Source organism: Ctenopharyngodon idella, chromosome 4 (assembly GCF_019924925.1).
Source record: "Ctenopharyngodon idella isolate HZGC_01 chromosome 4, HZGC01, whole genome shotgun sequence".
Classification (NCBI taxonomy): domain Eukaryota; kingdom Metazoa; phylum Chordata; class Actinopteri; order Cypriniformes; family Xenocyprididae; genus Ctenopharyngodon; species Ctenopharyngodon idella.
Genome location: NC_067223.1, coordinates 7,921,998 through 7,935,001, shown reverse-complemented (window position 1 = coordinate 7,935,001; position 13,004 = coordinate 7,921,998). Strand labels below are relative to the sequence as shown.

General features: G+C 36.4%; 1 protein-coding gene across 4 annotated transcripts in view; it reads right to left on the bottom strand.

Moving 5' to 3' along the window:
• Positions 1 to 13,004, bottom strand: part of dennd5b (DENN/MADD domain containing 5B) — a 46,073-nt gene that overhangs the window by 30,543 nt on the left and 2,526 nt on the right. The gene's annotated exons all lie outside the window — the stretch shown is intronic.

The following is a 13,004-nucleotide window of genomic DNA, read 5'->3' as shown; positions in this document are numbered from 1 at the left end:
CTCAGGACTTATTTGAGTAATTACAATGTAACTACGTCACCTTAAAATAAAGTGTAACCAAATAAAATATTGAGAATATATTAAAGGGGTGGTTGATTATGATTTCACTTGGTAGGGACTACAACGAGCTTCTTCCCGGGTTAGTGACATAACTAAACCTAAAATTTACATAAGCCCTGCCCCCAAGAACATGCAACAAAGGGGGCGAGGCCATGTTATGTAAGGCTGAACACCGTTACTGACAATCGTCATTTTGGCTGCGTGAGATTGTCCAGCTTTGTTGTTGTTGAGCAACCGAAGCGTGAGCTGTTAAAGCTCCAGCCTCTTCTGGAAAGCGGGCCGGGAGCAGCAGCTCATTTGCATTTAAAGGGACACAAAGGTGATTTTTTGCTCACACTCAAATAGGGGCGAATTTAACAAGCTATAATGGGGAATTTTGAGCTGAAACTTCACATTCTGGGAACACCAGAGACTTCTATTACATCTTGTAAAAGGGGCATTATAGGTCCCCTTTAACAATTTGTTGTATTAATTCAATTTATGCTGTTAAAAATATATAATTGCACCCATAACACAGTAATAAGAATCTAATGAGAATAACAGTAATGATCATCTTAATTACAAAACATCAGATCAGTAACGAAATATACAAAGCCGATTCCAAAAAAGTTGGGACACTGTACAAATAAAAAAGGAATGCAATGATGTGGAAGTTTCAAATTTCAATATTTTATTCAGAATACAACATAGATGACATATCAAATGTTTAAACTGAGAAAATGTATCATTTTAAGGGGGAAAAAAAAGTTGATTTTAAATTTCATGGCATCAACAAATCTCAAAAAAGTTGGGACAAGGCCATGTTTACCACTGTGTGGCATCCCCTCTTCTTTTTATAACAGTCTGCAAACGTCTGGGGACTGAGGAGACAAGTTGCTCAAGTTCAGGAATAGGAATGTTGTCCCATTCTTGTCTAATACAGGCTTCTAGTTGCTCAACTGCCTTAGGTCTTCTTTGTCGCATCTTCCTCTTTATGATGCGGCAAATGTTTTCTATGGGTGAAAGATCTGGACTGCAGGCTGGCCATTTCAGTACCCGGATCCTTCTTCTACGCAGCCATGATGTTGTAATTGATGCAGTATGTGGCAAGGTCTTCCCTGAAAGAGACGACGTCTGGATGGGAGCATATGTTGTTCTAGAACTTGGATATACCTTTCAGCATTGATGGTGCCTTTCCAGATGTGTAAGCTGCCCATGCCACACGCACTCATGCAACCCCATACCATCAGAGATGCAGGCTTCTGAACTGAGCGCTGATAACAACTTGGGTTGTCCTTGTCCTCTTTAGTCCGGATGACATGGCGTCCCAGTTTTCCAAAAAGAACTTCAAATTTTGATTCGTCTGACCACAGAACAGTTTTCCACTTTGCCACAGTCCATTTTTAATGAGCCTTGGCCCAGAGAAAACGCCTGCGCTTCTGGATCATGTTTAGATATGGCTTCTTTTTTGACCTATAGAGTTTTAGCCGGCAACGGCGAATGGCACGGTGGATTGTGTTCACCGACAATGTTTTCTGGAAGTATTCCTGTTGTGATTTCCATTACAGTAGCATTCCTGTATGTGATGCAGTGCCATCTAAGGGCCCGAAGATCACGGGCATCCAGTATGGTTTTCCGGCCTTGACCCTTACGCACAGAGATTGTTCCAGATTCTCTGAATCTTTGGATGATATTATACACTGTAGATGATGATAACTTCAAACTCTTTGCAATTTTTCTCTGAGAAACTCCTTTCTGATATTGCTCCACTATTTTTCACCGCAGCATTGGGGGAATTGGTGATCCTCTGCCCATCTTGACTTCTGAGAGACACTGCCACTCTGAGAGGCTCTTTTTATACCCAATCATGTTGCCAATTGACCCAATAAGTTGCAAATTGGTCCTCCAGCTGTTCCTTATATGTACATTTAACTTTTCCGGCCTCTTATTGCTACCTGTCCCAACATTTTTGGAATGTGTAGCTCTCATGAAATCCAAAATGAGCCAATATTTGGCATGACATTTCAAAATGTCTCACTTTCAACATTTGATATGTTATCTATATTCTATTGTGAATAAAATATAAGTTTATGAGATTTGTAAATTATTGCATTCCTTTTTTATTCACAATTTGTACAGTGTCCCAACTTTTTTGGAATCGGGTTTGTACTTGATGTCATCTACACAATTTTAAAATGCAAAAAAATAAAATAATAAGAATAGGTATAATTTATTAGGAAGTGAGGCACTGAAACTTATTTTTTTCTTTAAAAAAAAAAAAAAAAATCATAAAAACAAGTCAGATGTGCTGTTATTGAGATTCACCCACACAGGAAGCGACTGCTGTGCCTGCAGTGTTATGAACTGTACTTACAGGATGACTCAGCCTGTGTGTTATGAACAAACGTCACTGCTGACTGAATGAGAATCAACTACTCTTTGAATTCATCTGAAATCATAACTACCTCTGCAAACTGTTAAATTCAGCACCTGTCATAGTCTTCCTCAGTCAATTAACCAATATCACGTTAAATGCAAGTCAACTATACTCCATAAATCTCAAAAAAAAGGACCATACCATGTTTATTGTATCATGATATTCTTTGCAGTACTCTAATCAATAATCACTTAATCACTTAATAATCACAATAATAACTTTTTCTCCAAAAGCCTAGCAGTGGAACAGAGTATTGGATTTGTGATATTGAGCTTCAACGACCAAAAATCACCGGCCTCGCTCTGAGCTCCATTCATTTTAAAAGTGCTGATGGAAGACTGGAAAAGAGCAAGAGATGGCACACAATGTCTCCTGCAGAGCCTTTGTCCATCCTCAACAGCGTTACGTAACTCAGCTCTTGCTATGTATGCGTGTGTGTGTTTCAAGTGCTGATTGGGCACATTGTGAGCACAAAACATTGGGGTCCTTTTCCTTCTCGCAGGGTTTGGACAGTCAGCACAGCTCCACTGTCAGCCTCACGACACATCTGCTGAAGCTGTAATCCACAACAAGTCCCAGCCCGTCAAAACTTCCACGTTTTAATTTGCTACACCACAGAGATAAGCAGGAAAACCCTTCACTTACATGGTTTGGTACTGAATTTTCACAGGGCAAATGGCTTTAATTTGCTTGATACGAGTTGCTCTGAAAGCCAACAGAGGGATGGAGCAAGTAGCAAGAGTTTTTCATCTTTATTTAAGATATTTAATGAGACAGTCCCAGTGTTTTATTAAGAAAAGAGCCTTGTAGCATAGGGAATATGGTTAACCTCAAAGAACCAGCTCAATCGTTCAAAACAACAGTCTTTTTCAGAGCATAACAAATCACATAAGATTGTCAAGATAATTTTCGTGTAACTCATGTCAGCCCGTTGTACACATTCATGTCAAAGTTTACAGAGAATGAAACAGTTGTGTTTACATTCCCTTTAAAAGTTAATTCAATTTAAAAAGTCATTAAAAGGCTAAAACTGTATCAGTCTGGTTTTTTGTGAAGTAGGAATAACAGACAAAAAAAATGCTAATACTTAAGGTGTGTCCCAATTTGCGCACATATGCACTATTCTATGCCGTTTTGTAGCATAAATAGTGCGTTCACACAAGTTCCAAAAAGAAAAAGTGCACTTTAAATGCCTGTATAATGCGCATAATGATGCACAAAACAAACAAAACCATGCATTCAACTATCGCAGCTTTAATTACGTAGTGAAGGGGGAGGGATGATCAGACTCTGAATTTTATTAGGTTATTTTGTCATTTAGTGAATCAAGTATAGTGCGTCATTTAGGCCTGTCACGATAACTACTTTTTGTTGTGCAATATATTGTTTCAGAAATAATTGCGATAAACGATATTATTGTCATTTTAAGACCATTTTATTCCACTGAATATATAAATCATAATATAACAGCATAATAATGCAAGTAGGCCTACACACTTTCAAATGACAACAACCATTTATTTCTTCAGATCATGGAAATGAAGGATCCAAAAATGTAATATCCTAAATAAACTTGAATAAATGGTAAATATTTTCTAAAAAAAAAAAAAAAAAGTGCAAAGTAACAAGTTAAAAAAAAAAAAAAAATGCACAAAAGGCACTATGGAGATTTTCCATTTACAGATTTTTCCCTGACCTTCTTCTCTTGTGAAAACACAAATCCTACTTAGCAGTCAGATGTCCGTATGAACAAAGACAATTATATTTGCACCGGAACAGTGGATTGCGGCTTTGAAATCGAGAGCATTCAGACTTGTTCTTCCAAACTGTCTGTAGTTGTCAGGAAAACTAACAAATAACCTCAAATAACGCCTTTTTTTTCACCTGTCGATGACTGCTCTGTGTAGGAACTGCAGATAACAGCATGATCGGCAAAATGTTGGTGACATGCATTATCATGTAAGCATAATGGGCAATATATTATGTCACCAGAAATTGTCAAGGTCATGTACATATATTGCGCGATAAGTCGATATATTTATTATTGTGACAGGCCTAGCGTCATTTGGGACACAACTTTACAATCTGGTATACTAACTTCTAAATCAGAGTGTATGGGATGGCAAAACAGATTCAAAAGTAGTACAATTCCAAATTTATGCAAAAAATAAACTCCCAAATGAGCCTTCATATTTAACGATAGAAATCTGAGTTAAAGAAGCATATAAATCACAGTTACTGAAAACAAACAGTCACGTGGTGTTTGATAAGTCTTATCTGAGGACACAGGTTACTGATGAGTTGGAACTTGTCAATGAACAAAGTCAACATGACCAGTTCATGGTCTCATTCAGCCTCACACATACACAGATATGGTGAAGGCTGAGCAGATCCAATGGTGCAACCCTTTTGACCTGTTTGAGACCTTAGATTAGAATATCAGACCATTTACTGGTTGCAACCGTACTTTTGTGGTCGAGAAGCTCAAAGCAACCAGTATATATTACATATCCAGAGCTGCATTAAAGGGTTAATTCACACAAATATGAAATTTCTGTCATTAATTACTTACCCACATGTCGTTCCAAACCCGTAAGACCTTCATTCATCTTCGCAACACAAATTAAGATATTTTAATTAAATGTTTTCTTTTCTTCTATGTCAGTTTCCTATGCTGTTGACGTAGTAAACGCAGTGCAGCACTTTCGTGTTCTACGTCAGAACGCCGACTCATAATTGGCCGACTCCTGTGTCAGCATCACACGCATAACATTGTGTTGCTCACATGTACAGCATCGGCCAATACTGAGCCGGCGTTCAGACGTAAACACGTAAGCGCTGCACTGCGTTCACTGTGTCAACAACGTAGGAGACTGACAGGGAAGAGAAAAAAAATTGTTGAACAAAGTTTTTTTTTTATGTGTGCACAAAAAGTATTTTAGTTGCTTTGTAACATTAAGGTTAAAACACTGCAGTCACATGGACCATTTCGTCTTTACTACCTTTCTGGACTTCAAAAGGTACAATGACATTGCTGCCTATGTGGTTCAGAAACCCTCAGATTTCAATAAAAATATCTAAAATTTGTGTTCTGAAGACAAACGAAGGTCTTGCAGGTTTGGAACGGCATGAGGGCGAGTGCTTAATGACAGAAATTTCATTTTTGGGTGAACTAACCCTTTAATCTACTTTCTGACTGTCATTAAAGTCAAGCATTTATATAATAAAAAGCTTTTACTTTCAGCTATGTATTTTGCATGTTATCCATTTTGCTCAGCAGACCAGAGACGAAAAGAAAAACATACATTTACATGAAGGCCTCTGAATGGCCAGTTGTTGAATGGCAATATTAGCTGAGAGTAGTAGTAAAGAGTACGCAGAGTAGTAAAGATGTTATGCAACTGGATTTATGCTCTTGTGACATAACTCAGCAAGTTATGACAAATATTGCCTATTTGGCAGCCGCCAGCTTCCGACAGTATTAAACGGTTCTCATCTAGAGCGATGATATTTATGACAGGATATTCACCCAAAGCAGACACTTTCCCCATAGATGCCTTTCAAACATGACTGACATAACCATCTCATACACGCACTAAATGGCCTAAAGTATATGGACACCACACACTCTTAGAATAAAGGGTCAATGATTTTCTACATAGAATTAAAAAAAAAAAAAAAAAAAAGAAAGAAAATTGTAATTACAACGAAAATCACAATGTTGACACTGGGTGTGTTTCCCAACCCTGCTCCTGGAGGCACACCAGCACTACATATTTTCAAACTCTTTCTAATCAAAAACATCTGATTCAAATTATCAGTTCATTAGTAGACTCCAAGACCAGAAATCGCATACTCTCTTGAGCAGGTACTTATTTTGAATAAATAATTACTTCACGCTGCTAAAAAAAGTACGTTTTATATAGTTTGAGTGTGTGTAGTATGAATGTAATCCGGACGTACTACATACGCCATGCTGTCATTATCACGTGACCTACCAGCGACAGTTACGCTGCCGTTCACAAACTTTACTATTCCGTGGTCTCATGGGATAGTAAAGTGTCCATCACATGCACGCTTCAGAATCTCGCCGTAAGTACTAGGTACTTTTTGCCTACTCTTTTATGAGTACTGTGAATTCAGACACACTTCTTGTGTCACATACTGTTTTTCAACTACTATATAGTAGGGAAGAAGAATGTGATTTTGGATGCAGCCCAGAAATATATGGGTCAGATAAGGGAGACATCCAAAATGTGCACTGTTGGTGTGCCTCCAGGAACAGGGTTGGGAAACTGCTTTAACCCACCCTTAAAACCCAATCATACCACGAAACCTGTCCTTAACCTTACCCATATAACACCACAACAAAAAAATGTTTTTCAATACAACATGAACAATACGTACATTAATTTTTTGAGGCACATACATAATAAAGACATCCAATATAATGTGGGACCCAAGCTTATAATACGGAAAAGGTCTAAGAACAAATCTAACACTGAGGGTCTTTTACCAAATCTGGAGTGGAAGACTTGCCTACACAAACCTGCACAGACTTGAACCACTATTGAACAAATTTGGGATGAACTGACAGCAGGCCATTATCCAACATTACTGCTGTCTTGCTGTACATTTCATATGTCAAAAGCAGAGCAAAAAATATTAATCCCTCCTTTTGCTGCCATACCAGCTTTCAGGGATTTGCTCCGATGTAGACACATCATCAGTGAGGTCAGGCACTGATGTTGTGTGATGGGTTCTGGCTCATAGTTGGGGGTTCAATGGAGTTTTATTATACGCCATATTTAATAAATAATTTCTTTATGGACCTTGCTTGTGAACATGGGTATTGCTGAAACAGAAACTACCCTCTTTAAACGGTTGCAACAAAGTAGAAAGTACATAAAACAAAAAGAAAACAAAAAAGAATTAAACATACAAAAACAAAAACAAAAAAAAACAAAAAATCTAAATTTATAACATGTCTTAAAATTAAAAGTTCCCTTCAAGAAAGTTAATGAGGAGAATAATTACTGCTATGGTACATGCTGTGAAAATGTGAGTCCCATGTTTGCGATACAGTACTGTGCGGCATTGAACTTCACTTGAAATTAAGAGGAAGGCAGATTACACTTGTACTGAGTCTCTGAGTAGATTACACTAACAGGCTTACAGACCCCCTCCCACCATCTCTGATCTTCATAAGCACAGTCTAGAAAGTACTGAGTAAAAGCACGACTTTGAACTGCTGTACCTTTGTTTCATTTTTCAAATAAATGCAGGATTAAAGGTTGTATAGATAAAACATTAGACACTGAAAAAGTAGGAATATAAAAATTATTAAATGTTAAGTTAAAATATCTGAGGGTGGACAAAGTATGGAAACAGGAACTGAAGAGGAATGGCTCAGCTACAGAGCATTGGCGTTTGACCCGTTTTTTCCCCCAATTCAGGCCAATTTGAGGGAAAAGTCAATGGGAACCCAGGGAGGTGTTACAACATTAGCATAACCATTGTCCCCATGTCCAGGCTGGTGTTTAGAGACAGATGGTCCAGGAACCAGTTCTCTTTATGGCCATCCACTACTGCCTTGCGTCTCTGCCTCCAGTCACAATACGAGCTGGCCAGCGTCATTAAGAAACAATCAACGGAGACACGTCATGCAGTAACAATGTAACAATGCACCATTTGACGCCTAAGATTTGTAAGTCTTGTCTGGGCTGAAGTATTAAGAGCTGCTTCAGCAGGTAAGTTTGAAGTACCACTATGAAGTGAAAGCCCAGTGTTTCACTACACTGTAAAAAAGAATTGTTAGTTTAACTTAAAAAAAGTTACCTGGTTGCCTTAAAATTGAGTTCATTGAAGTTATCTAAGTTATTTAAGAGTTAATACAATGAAAGCGAGTGGTTTAATCAACAGAAACTCAAAATATTATGTTATCTGAACCACTTTAATTACTGAAGTTGATTTGACAAAAGAAAAAATGTTGTGATAAATCATGAAAATATTTTTTGACAGTGTAGAGTCAATGATCATCACAACAAATATGAGAGCTGTAAACGGAAGACCAGCACCATTAAGAATAGAGATGCACAATACTGCAATGCATATAAGTTATCAGCCTATATTAGAGATTTAGTTTATTGGTATTGGTCAATATTGAATATTTAAAATGTTTATTTATTTTTGCTATAGTCTAATGCTCACTTACAGCTAATCTTTAAAAAGAACAAAATATGTAATTAAAAAATAAAAATATAATAAAGTGATATTTGGCAAATCTCAATGAATATCCATTTTTCATCCAGTACACTATAATGTTTTCATGTATGTTCATTTATAGCAACTAATTTTTGGCGTTTTATCTCTATTTAGCTTTTAATATCGGCATTTAATGGATGTCAGTCACAAAATGCAAATTACCTTTTTTTAATTGGCCAGAATTCTAATATTGGTGCATTTTTTTTAGTGTTTTATTTTTAATTTGTTTACACAAAACTCATCAGGATGAAGATGAAAGCAGTAGTTAAACAGTGAGCAGATTTTCCTCATTTATTTTCATATCTTTCATTTTGATCCTGCACTTGTTGGAGATGATTCGGATACGTATACTTTTTCCCTTTTTTGAGATGCATACAAAACATGTCAAGGAATGAAACTGACCTGCAGAACATAAAGGGGGAAGTCAGATATAAAAGTAGCTAAGTATTGTGCTCTACTCTGAATACATGCATTTAGTTTTTGTATGACTCACGTCACTGCCTAGACAGCAAACCACTAATGGCAGGCACACCGTTGGCTGAGTGAAATGTAGCCCTCAGCAACATCTTGTTTGCCCAAATACTTGTTACAAGCTGCTTGGGGACCACTATAAAAGTTAAATGGAGATGATAAAAAAGCACCACTCCAAATCAACAGGTACCTGAAGGGGACCAGACATTGTAGATTCACAGTTAATGACCGTTCAAGGTGTCAAATCCTCAGTAAATGAAGGTAATTCAAGAGACAAATCCCCTCTTTAGGTAGAGGTGTGAACGATGGAGACAAACTAGAACATCAAAGATCATTCCTCTGCCAAAGCAGGAAAACCCATTTTATTGATGCATGGCAGGCACATCCGTAAGACACGAGATGAGATAAAGGATTGTGGGTGCGGCACATTTTGTAGGGAACTGAAATAACACAGAAAGTGCGGACCACCAGAGCATAACAATGTGTGCATGTGCATGACTGATTCAAATTTGTGTTTCATGTTTTCATTTTCAATTACTACTGTTCACAATCACAACAACAAATACCAAGGGACTGCTTGCAAAGCAATTTCATTCTGACATGTAGCAATCCTCTTCTTATAGAGTCAAGCACAAGAGGCCTATTTATCGTCTTTATTTTTATCCTACTCAGAGGACATATACTACACCCTTAGGCCTAGAATATGTTTGACAGCCAGGCCTTCTAAGAAACCACCAACATCCATAGTTGAATATGAGAGGTAGCTAAAGAGACTGACTAATGAGAATGAGCCTGAAGAATAAAACAGATAAACAGAGAAAAGACATGACGATAAGATGGCCAATAGTGCAGCTTGTTTTCCCCAAATCACTTTATTATGGAAGTAATTTTGGGTAAGTTTATAAGACATTGTGAGATATGAAATTGCATCGTGAGATAAAAAGGTTGCAATTATGAAAAACAGTCACATTGCAAGATAAAACTGCAAACAATGAAAAATAGTCACACTGTGATATTACAATTACAAGATAAAACCACATAATTACTAAAAACAAAATTACCTTTCAAGATAAAAAGTTAAATTACAAGAAACAAAATTACCTTGCCAGATTAAAAACTGTAGTTACAAGAAGTTGCATTGCAATATATTGTTGCAATTACAAGAAATAAAACTGCGTTGCGAGACATAGTTGCAATTACAAGAAACTGTCATCTTGCATGATAGTCACATTGTGAATTATAAAGTTGCACTTGTAAAAAATAAATTGCGAGAAAAAAAGTTGCAGTTACAAGAAACAAAGGGGCGTTGCAATATATAGTTGCAATTACAAGAAACAAATTCGCCTTACGTGATAAAGTTAATGTGAGATATGAAGTCGCAATTATGAATTAGAAAGCAGCACTGCGAGATAAAGTCGCAAATGTGAGCTAAAGTGTCACATTGTCACAAAGTCACAACTACGAGAAAAAGTTCCATTTCGATATATAGTTACAATTACAAGATATAAAGTCGCAATTACAAGAAACAAAATTACCTTGCAAGATAAAAAGTTGTAGTTACAAGAAGTTGCATTGCAATATATTGTTGCAATTACAAGATATAAAGTTGCAATTATAAGAAATAAAATTGCCTTGTGAGATAAAAAGTTGCAGTTACAAGAAGTTGTATTGTGATATATAGTCGCAATTACAAGAAACAGTCATCTTGCATGACACTGTGAAATATAAAGTTGCACTTGTAAAGAATAAAATTGCCTTGTGAGATAAAAAGTTGCTTTTTCAAGAAAGTTGCATTGCAATATACATAAGTCAACGTGATATAAATTAACATTGTGAGATATAAATTCGCAATTACAAGAAACGGCTGCCTTACACAAGTCACATTGTGAGTTATAGCCTAAAGTTGCAATTATAAGAAATAAAATTACCTTGCGCAAAAAAAAAAAAAAAGTTGCAGTTACAAGAAACAAAGTGGCATTGCAATTACAAGATATAAAACTGCAATTCAAAGAAACAAATTCGCCTTACGTGATGAAGTTATTGTGAGCTATAAAGTCACATTGTGAGAAATAAAGTCACAATTACGAGAAAGTTCCATTGCGATATATAGTTACAAGATATAAAGTCGCAATTACAAGAAACTAAATGACCTTGCAAGATAAAAAGTTGTAGTTACAAGAAGTTGCATTGCAATATATTGTTGGAATTACAAGAAATAAAGTTGCAATTACGAGAAAAAAAAAAAACACTTTGCAAGATAAAAAGTTGCAATTACCTTGGTTATTGGAAATGGTCTACTATACTTTGGCCTTGCAGAGGGTGACAAGCTTGAAAAATGGCAACTGCAGTAATCAGAGCCGAGGACAACAGTCCAATTAACCAGCCTCTGCCATCAAATAAAGGAGGCACAACAACTTAAAACGACATCAATCGAGGGGCCACAGTGTGTTTATATAATGAATGATCACTTCAATTAACCTTGACACAGTAAAAACAGCCACTTAAATAAAAATCCTCCATTACAAGAAACAGATTGTACACAGACAGACCAGTGAAAGGGCGACCAGCAGTGATGATTATGCTGAAAAGCCTTGGGAAGGGGGGAGATTGGTCGTATGAGTGCAGGGCCCCTCTGGGATTGGACGGCCGCACATTCAGTCATGCAGAAACACGCTGAGGTACCCAGCAGGAAATGTGCATTTTGAACAATGGAACTGAGGAAGCAGGGCCAAAAATATATCAGGAAAACCATCTCTCACTCTTTCCATCTTCAAGTGGTTTGAATTACAAATGAGCGTTCTCATCTTCTCACAGGAGGTGCAACCAAAGCTAACCTTCAGAAACTAGGCCACCAGAGAATACAGGTGCAATAGGGTGGGGCGAGGGGGCTTTTTCAAAACACTCGATATTGATCAAACAAGAACAGCAGGATAATCTTCAACAAAGGTTATGCTGTACATGGATATCTCAAATGAAGCATCTCACAATGCTATACACAGTGTGAGGCTTATCTGAGCATCCTGGGGGAGCTGATAAAATCCTAGCCCTCATGACACTGGACACACACACAGTGGTAAATTAATCAAGCTCAAAATGTTTAATCATGATGAACTTTATCTGGGGAACCAGACCAATCTCACAGTGGAAAATCAGACCTGCTGAAAGGGAAAAGGCTTTTCTCTCTGTACTAAACAGATTTTTAGATTTTCTAGAGTTGTGTTGCTATGATGTTAAGGGGTTGTGGTTGATTTCCAAGGCATTGTCAAGTCTCAAGTCTCTAGAAAGGTCTCAGTTCCTGTGTTGTTATTGTTAACTAAAATTAAAACTATTAAAATTTGTTTTTGTCAATTGAAATAAAACGAAAATAAAATAAACTATAAGTATTACATGAAAAACTTTTACATGTATATCATTTAGTTTAAGTATACTAAAATTACTCAAAACTAAAACTGAAATAAAAAAGCTAATTAGAAAATATTTTAAAAAATAAATAAATAAAAAATGAATAAATCACCTAACAAAAATACTTAAATTAAAATGAAAATTGAAAATATAAGAATAAAAGCTAATTCAAAAATGTTAATAGACAATAGTATACTAAGTTCCACCATCAATGTCTATGCAATTACTTTTTATTTATTGGTAATGGTTGATTTTGGATCTTTAATTACGCATACTTTCCTCCTCTTTTTAAAATTTAATATGCTGTCAATTAAAGCATTAAATCTTGGAATGTTTAACAAATCTCGAAAAGTATATCTATTTTTCATACTATACATAATCATTTAATTAA